Source organism: Pseudophryne corroboree, chromosome 1 (assembly GCF_028390025.1).
Source record: "Pseudophryne corroboree isolate aPseCor3 chromosome 1, aPseCor3.hap2, whole genome shotgun sequence".
Lineage (NCBI taxonomy): Eukaryota > Metazoa > Chordata > Amphibia > Anura > Myobatrachidae > Pseudophryne > Pseudophryne corroboree.
The window spans coordinates 781160005-781171453 of NC_086444.1; the positions used below are offsets into that span (position 1 = coordinate 781160005).

The 11449-nt window shown below is 45.6% G+C and overlaps 1 protein-coding gene across 2 annotated transcripts in view; it reads right to left on the bottom strand.

Annotated features, from left to right (window-relative positions):
* LOC134910209 (alcohol dehydrogenase 1-like) overlaps window positions 1-11449 on the bottom strand; it is an 84335-nt gene that overhangs the window by 70295 nt on the left and 2591 nt on the right. Inside the window, exon 2 of one of the 2 annotated variants that reach the window (XM_063917990.1) lies at window positions 10908-11068. The exons of the other annotated variant lie outside the window; for it this stretch is intronic. The gene's annotated coding sequence lies outside the window, so the exon portion shown is untranslated. The remainder of the gene's footprint in view (window positions 1-10907; window positions 11069-11449) is intronic. 2 annotated transcript variants of the gene reach the window in all.

The window sequence follows — 11449 nt, forward strand, 5'->3', positions numbered from 1 at the left end:
TCGATAGGAGATTACCAACACTGTTGTATAACTTTAAACATGACACTTTCCAATCATGTATAAAATTATAATGCCGAAACAATTATAATGCTTTAAATACAATTACAACACTCTCTGCAATCTCCCATCAATGTTATGCTAATGGCATATTGATTACTGACAGCATCAACATTGGTGAAACATACAGAATGTATCTCTTTTGGAACAAAAATGGAAGCTCAAACTTCGTTATGTTTGCCTTATACTGTGCAATTACCATCTGATAGAGTCAATTAGTGCGTAGTGTATGGCAGTAACTGAGCACCAATAATCTATCTGCTGGGCATGAAATTCTTCCAGCATGCCTAACAAATGTGGCTATATGTGCTCTAATCTATATATAGACCAATTAACTTATAGTATATGGCAATGCAGATGTGACCTCGGCTGTATCATTTGCCACAGCCATGTCTCCATTATATGATAATTTTGTGACTGATTTCCTTAACACTGAGACGCACACTTGCAGCATCTTGCAGTGCTGCATTTCTATCTCTGTGCCTCTTTAGACGCACCATCGCACATACCATCAAAACTACCATAAGTCTAGTGTAGTTTCTCCATCTGACCATGGCTTCCTGTGACTGGCTTTGTGTCTTCAGATGCAGTTGCTTACAGTGTGACATAGCCCTGTTCCACTTTGCCACACCCTGTTACCTCCCTGGAATGCCCACTGAAATCCATCTACTGTGCTCAGGTCTCTTCTGCATCTCCCTGCAGAAACCATTGGGATGCCTGCACTGTGTAACTTCTATACATATGCATAAGAAAAAAACATTGGCTGTCTGCGTCAATATTGGCATAACATGTGACTCTGAATCAGGCCCAGTATGTTTTCATTATGTTAGCTAATTGGTCAGGTGTGGATCATCAAATCGACAGTATCTAGGTTGACAATGTTTAGGTCGACCACTATATGTCGACAGTCACTAGGTCGACAGGGTTTCTAGGTCGACATGTGCTAGGTACAGGTCAAAAGGTCGATATGAGTTTTTCATGTTTTTTTGGTGTTTTCTCCGTACAGTGACCGGGAAGCCCAATTAGTGCACCGTGTCCCCGGGCAAGGTGCCTCACTCTGCTACGCTCTGCTCTGCACAGATTACAGTTCCAATCGTAGTCCACGTGGATCGTTAAGTTTGAAAAAGTTAAAAAAAAGAAAAAATAAGATTATAAACCTACCGGTAAATCTTTTTCTCCTAGTCCGTAGAGGATGCTGGGGACTCCGTAAGGACCATGGGGTATAGACGGGCTCCTCAGGAGACATGGGCACTATAAAGAACTTTTAGTATGGGTGTGCACTGGCTCCTCCCTCTATGCCCCTCCTCCAGACCTCAGTTAGAGAACTGTGCTGAGAGGAGATGGACAATACGAGTAAAGGATTTTGTTAATCTAAGGGTAAGATTCATACCAGCCCACACCAAGCATACCATATAACCTGGAAATATGCAACCAGTTAACAGTATGAACAAAAAACAGCATCAGTCAAAGACCGATTCCCACTGTAACATAACCCTTATATAAGCAACAACTATATACAAGTCTTGCAGAGTAAGTCCACACTGGGACGGGCGCCCAGCATCCTCTACGTACTAGGAGAAAAAGATTTACCGGTAGGTTTAAAATCTTATTTTCTCTTACGTCCTAGAGGATGCTGGGGACTCCGTAAGGACCATGGGGTTTATACCAAAGCTCCAAACCGGGCGGGAGAGTGCTGATGACTCTGTAGCACCGATTGAGCAAACGCGAGGTCCTCATCAGCCCGGGTATCAAACTTGAAGAGTTTTGCAAAAGTGTTGGAACCCGACCAAGTAGCTGCTCGGCATAACTGCAAAGCCGAGACGCCTCGGGCAGCCGCCCAAGAAGAGCCCACCTTCCTAGTGGAATGGGCCTTTACCGAATTTGGTAACGGCAATCCAGCCGTAGAATAAGCTGGCTGAATCATGTTACAGATCCAGCGAGCAATAGTCTGCTACGAAGCAGGCGCGCCAATCTTGTTGGCTGCATACAGGACAAACAGAGCCTCTGTTTTCCTAATCCTAGCTGTCCTGGCTACATAAATCTTTAATGCCCTGACTACATCCAGGGACTTGGAGTCCTCCAAGTGACTTGTAGCTACAGGCACCACGATAGGTTGGTTCATATGAAATGAAGACACCACCTTAGGTAAAAACTGAGGACGAGTCCTCAATTCTGCTCTATCCACATGAAAAATCAAGTAGGGGCTCTTGTGAGACAAGGCCGCCAATTCTGGCACCCGCCTTGCCGAAGCCAAGGCTAATAACATGACCACCTTCCAGGTGAGAAATTTCAATTCAACCGTTTGAAGGGGTTCAAACCAGTGTGATTTAAGGAACTGTAACACCACGTTCAGGTCCCATGGTGCCACTGGGGGCACAAAAGGAGGCTGGATGTGCAGCACTCCCTTCACAAAAGTTTGGACTTCTGGGAGAGAAGCCAATTCCTTCTGAAAGAATACAGATAGGGCCGAAATCTGTACCTTAATGGAGCCTAACTTCAGGCCCATATCCACTCCTGTCTGTAGGAAGTGGAGAAAACAGCCCAGATGGAAATCTTCCGTAGAAGCATTCTTGGTTTCACACCAAGAGACATACTTCCTCCAGATACGGTAATAATGTTTCGCCGTCACCTCCTTCCTAGCCTTTATTAGAGTAGGTATGACCTCCTCCGGAATACCTTTCCCAGCTAGGAACCGGCGTTCAACCGCCATGCCTTCAAACGTAACCGCGGTAAGTCTTGGAACACGCAGGGCCCCTGCTGCAACAGGTCCTCCCTGAGAGGAAGAGGCCAAGGATCTTCTGTGAGCATGTCCTGAAGATCTGAGTACCAGGCCCTTTGAGGCCAATCTGGAACAATGAGTATTGTCTGTACTCTTTTTTTTTGTCTTATGATCCTCAAAACTTTTGTGATGAGAGGAAGAGGAGGAAACACATAGACCGACTGAAACACCCATGGTGTTACCAGGGCGTCTACTGCTATTGCCTGAGGGTCCCGGGACCTGGCACAATACCTCCGAAGCTTCTTGTTGAGGCGTGATGCCATCATGTCTATTTGAGGAATTCCCCAGTGACCCGTTATCTCTGCAAAGACTTCTTGATGAAGTCCCCACTCTCCTGGATGGAGTTAGTGTCTGCTGAGGAAGTCCGCTTCCCAGTTGTCCACTCCCGGAATGAAGACAGCTGACAGAGCACTTACGTGATTTTCCGCCCAGCAAAGAATCCTGGTGGCTTCCGCCATCGCGACTCTGCTCCTTGTCCCACCTTGGCGGTTCACATGAGCCACGGCTGTGACATTGTCTGATTGAATCAGAACCGGTAGTATATGGCCCTTAATTCCAGCACGTTGATCTGCAGCCAAGACTCCTGGCTTGACCATAGTCCCTGAAAATTCCTTCCTTGGGTGACTGCTCCCCATTCTCGGAGGCTCGCATCCGTGGTTTACGAGACCCCAGTCCTGAATGCCGAACCTGCGAAGCTCTAGAAGGTGAGCACTTTGCAGCCACCATAGGATATACACCCTGGCCCTGGGGGACAGTGTTATTTTCTGATGTATTTGTAGATGGGACCCGGACCACTTGTCCAGAAGGTCCCACTGAAACGTCCTCGCATGAAACCTGCCGAAGGGAATGACCTCATAGGAGGCCACCATTTTCCCCAGAACTCGAGTGCATTGATGAACTGACACTCTTTTTGGCTTTAGCAGGTCTCTGACCATGTTCTGGAGGTCCTGGGCTTTTTCCATCGGGAGAAAAACCTTCTTTCGTTCCGTGTCCAGTATCATGCCTAGGAACGATAGTCGAGTTGTTGGAACCAATTGCGACTTTGGCAGATTGACAATCCAACCGTGCTGTTAGAGCACTCTCAGGGAGAGCGATACGTTCTTCTGCAATTGATCTCTTGATCTCGCCTTTATCAGGAGATCGTCCAAGTATGGGATAATTGTGACTCCCTGCCTGCGCAGGATCACCATCATTTCCGCCATCACCTTGGGGAAAATCCTCGGGGCCGTGGAAAGCCCAAACGGCAACGTCTGAAACTGGTAATGACAATCCTGTACAGCGAATCTCAGATACTCCTGATGAGAGGGATATATGGGGACATGAAGGTAAGCATCCTTTATGTCTAGCGACACCATAAAATCCCCCCCCCCTTCCAGGCTGGATATTACAGCTCGGAGCGATTCCATCTTGAATTTTAATCTTTTCAAGTACAGGTTTAGGGATTTTAGATTTAAAATGGGTCTGACCGAACCATCCAGCTTCGGGACCACAAACAGGGTCGAATAATATCCTTTTCCCTTTTGGACCAGGGGAACCCTGACAATCACTTGCTGTTGACACAGCGTTTGAATTGCTGTTAACACTACTTCCCTCTCTGGGGAAGAAGCTGGTAAGGCCGACTTGAAAAACCGGCGCGGGGGCACCTCCTCGAATTCAAGCTTGTAGCCCAGGGAAACAATTTCTATCACCCAAGGATCCACGTCTGACCGAACCCAGACTTGGCTGAAGAGTCGAAGGCGTGCCCCCACCGGTGCGGACTCCCGTAGGGGAGCCCCAGCGTCATGCGGTGGATTTTGTAGAAGCCGGGGAGGACTTCTGCTCCTGGGAACTAGCCGAAGCAGGCATTCTCTTTCCTCTACCCTTACCTCTGGCAAGGAAGGAGGAGCCCCGACCTCTTCTGGACTTATGTGACCGAAAGGACTGCATCTGATACTGTGGAGTTTTTTTTTGCTGTTGGGGAACAAAAGGTAAAAAGGTAGATTTACCCGCTGTAGCTGTGGAAACCAGGTCCGCGAGCCCCTCCCCAAACAACACTTCACCCTTGTACGGTAAAACCTCCATATGATTTTTGGGGTCCGCATCACCCATCCATTGGCAGGTCCATAAGGCTCGTCTCGCAGAAATAGCCATGACATTGGCTCTGGAACCCAGCAATCCAATGTCTCTTTGAACGTCTCTCATATATAAGACTGCGTCCTTAATATGGGCTAAAGTTAACAAAATGGTATCCCTATCTAGGGTATCAAGGTCAGCTGACAGGGTATCTGTCCAAGCTGCAACAGCGCTACATACCCATGCCGACGCAATTGCCGGTCTGAGCAAACTACCAGTATGTGTATAAATAGACTTTAAAGTAGTCTCCTGCCTGCGGTCTGCAGGATCCTTGAGGGCCGCCGTGTCAGGAGACGGCAGCGCCACCTTCTTGGACAGGCGTGTTAAAGCCTTGTCCACGCTGGGAGAGGATTCCCAACGTACCCTGTCCTGCGTAGGGAAAGGGTATGCCATAAGAACCCTTTTGGGAATCTGCAGTTTCTTCTCTGGAGTTTCCCATGCTTTATCAAATAACTCGTTAAGTTCATGAGATGGGGGAAAGGTTACTACCTGCTTCTTTCCCTTAAACATGTGTACCCTCGTGTCGGGAACAGAGGGTTCATCAGTGATATTCAAAACATCCTTTATTGCAATAATCATACACTGAATACTTTTTTTCACCCTAGGGTGCAATCTTGCTACATCATAGTCGACACTGGAGTCAGAGTCCGTGTCGGTATCTGTGTCTACTATTTGTGACAAGGGACGTTTCTGAGACCCCGAAGGGCCCTGTGAGTCGGTCCAATCCGTGGATTGACCCCCTGTTGTCTCCCTGGACTCTGCTTTGTCCAGTCTCTTATGTAAGGATGCTACACTTGCATTTAACATATGCCACATATCCATCCATTCTTGAGTCGGTACCACCGACGGGGACTCACCACTCATCTGCTCCACCTCCTCCTTGGACGAGCCTTCCGCTTCAAACATGCCGACATGCACGTACCGACACCCCACACACACCGGGATATAACTATAAGGGGACAATTCCCCAACCAGGCCCTTTGGAGAGACAGAGAGAGAGTATGCCAGCACACACCCAGCGCCAAACTGACACTGGCATAAACCCAGATAGCGCTTTTATGTTATAATAATAACTTCCCCACTCAGTGCGTCAATAATTGTGCCCCCCTCCTCTTTTTCAGCCCTCTTATCTGTTCAGCAGGGGAGATCCCGGGGAGCCAGCGTCTCTGCAGCTTCTGTGGAGAAAATGGCGCTGGTTAGTGCTGAGGGATCAAGCTCCGTCCCCTCCAGCGGCGGGCTTCGGTCCCACTTCAATTTGCAAAAAAAAATGGCGGGGGTTTATCTATTTACTGCCTCCGCAGCCTAATATACTCTAATATGCCAGCCTTGAGGTTTATTGCTGCTCAAGGCGCCCCCCCCCCCCCTGCGCTCTGCACCCATTTGTGCCTGCTCTGTGTGTGTTGTGTGGGAGCAATGGCGCGCAGCGTTACCGCTGCGCGCTTACCTCAGTGAAGATCTGAAGTCTTCTGCAGCCTTGAAGTCTTCTTTTCTTCTAATACTCACCCGGCTTCTATCTTCCGGCTCTGCATGGAGGACGGTGGCACGGCTTCGGGACGAACTGCATGGTGAGACCTGCGTTCCGACTCCCTCTGGAGCTAATGGTGTCCAGTAGCCTAAGAAGCATAGCCTATCATTTAAGTAGGTCTGCTTCTCTCTCCTCAGTCCCACGATGCAGGGAGCCTGTTGCCAGCAGTGCTCCCTGAAAATAAAAAACCTAACAAAATTCTTTTTCAGAGAAACTCAGGAGAGCTCCCTGTAATGCACCCTATCTCCTCTGGGCACAAGATCTAACTGAGGTCTGGAGGAGGGGCATAGAGAGAGGAGCCAGTGCACACCCATACTAAAAGGTCTTTATAGTGCCCATGTCTCCTGTGGAGCCTGTCTATACCCCATGGTCCTTACGGAGTCCCCAGCATCCTCTAGGACGTAAGAGAAAAAAATTAAAAACTAATGTCAACCTTTTGACCTGTCGACCTAGCACATGTTGACCTAGAAACCATGTCGACCTTCAGACCCTGTCGACCTACTGACTGTCAACCTAGTGACTGTTGACCTATAGTGGTCAACCTAAACATTGTCGACCTAGACAGTGTCGATCTTAAGACAGGATCCCAACTGGTCGTCTGATGGTGAGTTTTAGCTGACAGTGTGTGACCACCAGGAGGCAGTGCTGATGAGCTAAAGTTTGAAAACGGTTACAATTACTGTGTGCCTTATTCACATATTTGGACATGGAATTTTACATATTTCTGTGGTGGATTTAAAGGCCCATATAGACGGGCCGATGCGGTAGAGATGTGTGCTGAGCGTACCGCTCAGCACACATCTCTCCCGCCGCTCAGCACAGCGCGATCTGTGCCGAGCGTGCGGGGGGAGACGGGGGGGCCGCACACTTCACCCAGTGGGTGAAATGAGCGACCCGCTAGATTGGCCTTCATGCAGGCCAATTTAGCAGCAGCGATAGCGATGCGCGTGGCTGCGCATCGCTATCGCTGAGGGGGCTACACACGGAGCGATAATGCTCAAATTCTAAGCAATCTAGTCAGATTGCTTAGAATATCGCTCCGTGAGTACCCCCCTTTAGTCTTAAATGTAGTCCATTATCTTTTTGTTATCATAGAATTCAAATCATGCCACAGATCAGGGTGCATTTACATAGTCATTGTTCCAGTAATATGTATAGACCTCTAATAATACCCTCTGGCACTGAGTAACTATAGTTACCACCTGCTGCTAAGAGAGGGCAGCCTCAATCTCAAATATTACAATTGTACAAAACAGAATATACAGTAGCAGACCTTAGGAATACTGTGATGATGGGAAAAAACAGTCAACCATATATTCAGATGCAAAATATTTATTAATAATACAGTGAATAAAGCCTACAGTATATATTAAATGTCAGATGATCACAATCACAGTTTAATTACTGCAGTGGAACATATTCATAAAATAAATAAAATATATGAAAAACTATATGATCTTCAACGAGTATCACAATTTTAATATAAGCAAGCGTAAAATCAGTGTAAAAATTGTATAACTCCTTGAAATAGTGGACACTTTCTAATGTAATAAGAATGAGCCTAATTCTTATTTGTAAGTAAAGCAAAAACAACACGTAACTTTGTGTCTGGAACAAACCACGTTGCCGTGCAAGGGGAGAAAATACATTTATATATTTTTTTCTGTGCAGGGTAAACGCTAGCTGCTTTTTTACATGTAACTCAAAAATTTAAGACAGCTTCATTTTTACACTGCAATTTAGATATCAGTTTTGAATACAACCCACGCAAATCTAACTCTCTCTGCACATCTTACATCTGCCTCACCTGAACTGCAACATGGTTTTGCCCAGTTGCTTGCTTTTTTGGTTTGCTAACAACCCTGAATCAGTGTGCATAAACTTTAATCGGCAAACTGCCCGCTTCTTAAGAAATGTGTTCATGCCAATATTTTTGTTCAGTCTTTAAATAACAACCTCTATGTGCAGTTTAATAAGCTGTATTATCTGCTTACAGGGCCAGGATCATATGTTGAGTTTGGAGGTATAGGGCCTGATTGTGAGTCAGATGCAGACTTGACAGCAACTGCATTCTTTGACGCAGCCACATCTCGCATCTTTATGCTAATGTGAGACCAATTTTGTCCAAAGTGAGATGCTCACTAGCAGCTGTGTAAATGTGTCTTGGCAAGCCTATAGATGTACCTTAAGATACCAATGAAACTTGCATCTGCCCTATGGCAAGAGCAGATTCTCTGTCTGAACATGGCATGCTATGTGAGCGGTTCTGCATATTTAGATGCAGTCACTGTTAGTGAATCACCTGCATCTTTCTAGCATCCCCCTTTTGTTGCCTCAAAGAATGCCCACTAAATTCCACACTCCCTGCATCCAAATTCATTCTGTGTCTCTGAGATAATTATCGGGATGCATGTGCAGTACTTAAAACATTACCAGAAAACTGCATCCATATCAGCAATGCATGTATTCAACATCCAACTCCGAATCAGGCCCATAGTACCACATTCTTCTAATACTAGTAAGGCTTCTGAGTTTTCATCTGATCAACTGAAGTGTTTACTTGGAGGAGCTTCAGATATAGCTGATGTGGTATCATATATCCATATGGTGCGTGGAGAAGTATTTCATAAGCAGGAAATTCTATCCATAAAGATGGGAGGTCTTCTTTCAATTAAATTGACTGAAGCAACTGGGAAAAGGATACTCTTTTACTCAAGAATAATTGTTGATCTTCTGTGTTATATCTATCAAGCTCATGATCTTTAATTCCTATTTGTGAATCATGGTAGATTGATAGGTGGTTTCTGATGAATTCCATGTTCCTTGTTTCCTCCCTGTTCCTCATGATCCTCCTTGTTTCCCCTTGTATTTCTATTCCTGTTATTGTCCTCCTAGCTTTTCTAAAAAAAAAATGATTGGTTTGTGATATTGATTGAGATGATGCTGTGAATTGTCTGTCCTGATTACAAAAATTCATTGTTTGAGCATTGCCCAATAAGTCTTCTGTACCTTGAGGATTCGGCCTCCAATTATGTATATTGATGGAATTGATATGTAGGTCATTCCTCCTTCTGAAAGTATTAGTGGATGAGAACTCTTTTTTGTCTTGAATCAATGTGGTTGCTTTCCTATCAATAAGAGGTTTTTTTTTCTTATAAGCAATGATCTTGACCTATTCCAAAGATGGAATAGAATATTTCATCTTTGGAATAGGCTATTTTTTTACCTAAGTATTCATGTCCTTACTCCTTACAACTTTATTCTTTCATAATAAGGTTGTTGTGTTTGGTTAGCATAATGATCAATTCCTGAGATTATTAAGTAAAAAGATCTCCGCTTTCAGACAAGGATCCTCCAGACCTCTCTCAGGAGAAGTTTGTGGTATAAAGGCCATAGGCTTCTATAGGCAACACCATCTACAGGGGTGGTATTCATGTGACCGGCGGTCATGTGTCCGGCGGTCGGAGGCACCAACATGCTGCCCCCTCACTATCCTGATGGTCTGCATGCTGACCAACAGGGACTATTTCCACTCGTGAGTGTCCACTACACCCAGTGGCGTAACTAGAAATTTTTCTTTGCCAAGCCAAAACATTCTCTGGCGCCCCCCCCCCCCCCCCCCACCCATACTTGGCACCAGAAAAGTGACAAATCTGCGCATGCTGGAAAAATGGGGCATGACCTTGGTGAAGTGGGTGTGGCTTTGCTGAAAGGGTCGTGGCATTGCAGGGAAAGACTACTTTATACCCCAGTTTTACACGCCTAGATGTTGGCCACCACAGGAAAAAAAATAATCCTGATTCATGCCCCTTACATTATTTATAATTTTTCCTCCTTATAGTAATGCCCAGTATACATTATGCCACTAACTGCAATGGCCCTTAGACATTACACTGTAATGCCCCTGACATTATGCCACACACCGGAATGCCTGTGACACATCATGCCATGCATCACAATGCCTGTTATACATTATGTTACACACTGCAATGCCCCTGATACATTATAGCACATACAATGCCTGTGATAGAGTACACCTCACACCGTCATGTCTGTGACACATTATGTCACACACCGCAATGGCCGTTATACCTTATGCCACACACCACAATGCCCGTTATACATTATGCCACACACTGCAATGGCCTTTAGACATTATACCACATATCACAATGCCCGTGATATAGTATACCACACACCGTAATGCCTGTGACACATACAATTCCTGTTATACCTTAGGCCACGGCATAATGCACTATGTGCTCTGTCCGGCATATCATCTGTTATGGTAGGAGCCAGAACACAGAAAAGCCACAGGAGGAAGGCATCTAAATGAGCAGTTTTAACGGATTCTAGAATGTTAGAGATGCAAAGGTTGTTTCTTCTCTCCGTTATCTAGATCCTCTCGTTTGTCAGATAATAAACAAATGTCACCTTGGATTTGGGTGGTGTCTTGCGCAGACAATTATTGGAAGGCAATCATCTCCTCTTGTTTTTTTATGAGAGCATCAACATGAGAACCAAGGTTTGTAACCTCCTTTTGGAGGCCAATGATTGCTGTATGAAGGTTGTCTTCAATCTCCATCTCTGCAGCACTGGTGAGAATACACAGGAAGCGGCAGGTAAGTGGAAGGTTGGACAAAAAGACAAGGGACTACCAGGGGTCACCCCACTTCAGTTATATGATCAGGGATGGAATGAGCACATACAAGCTTGGGAAAGTGGGCTCTGCTGTTACAACATAGGAGACTGTGCTGCACAGTTATAGCTGCAGCTAGCGTAGAGAGGTTTAGCACAGCCAACAGTGAGACTTGGGCAACAAACTCCACAGCCTCACATTTTAGAACAGAAGCATTTTATAGTACTTTAATGGTTCAAAGGGCATTGCAATAAGTATTGCACATTCCTATAAATAAGCAATTAAATTAACCTTTACAATCGTCAATGAAAAAGCTGAAGCTCAACAATACTAAATG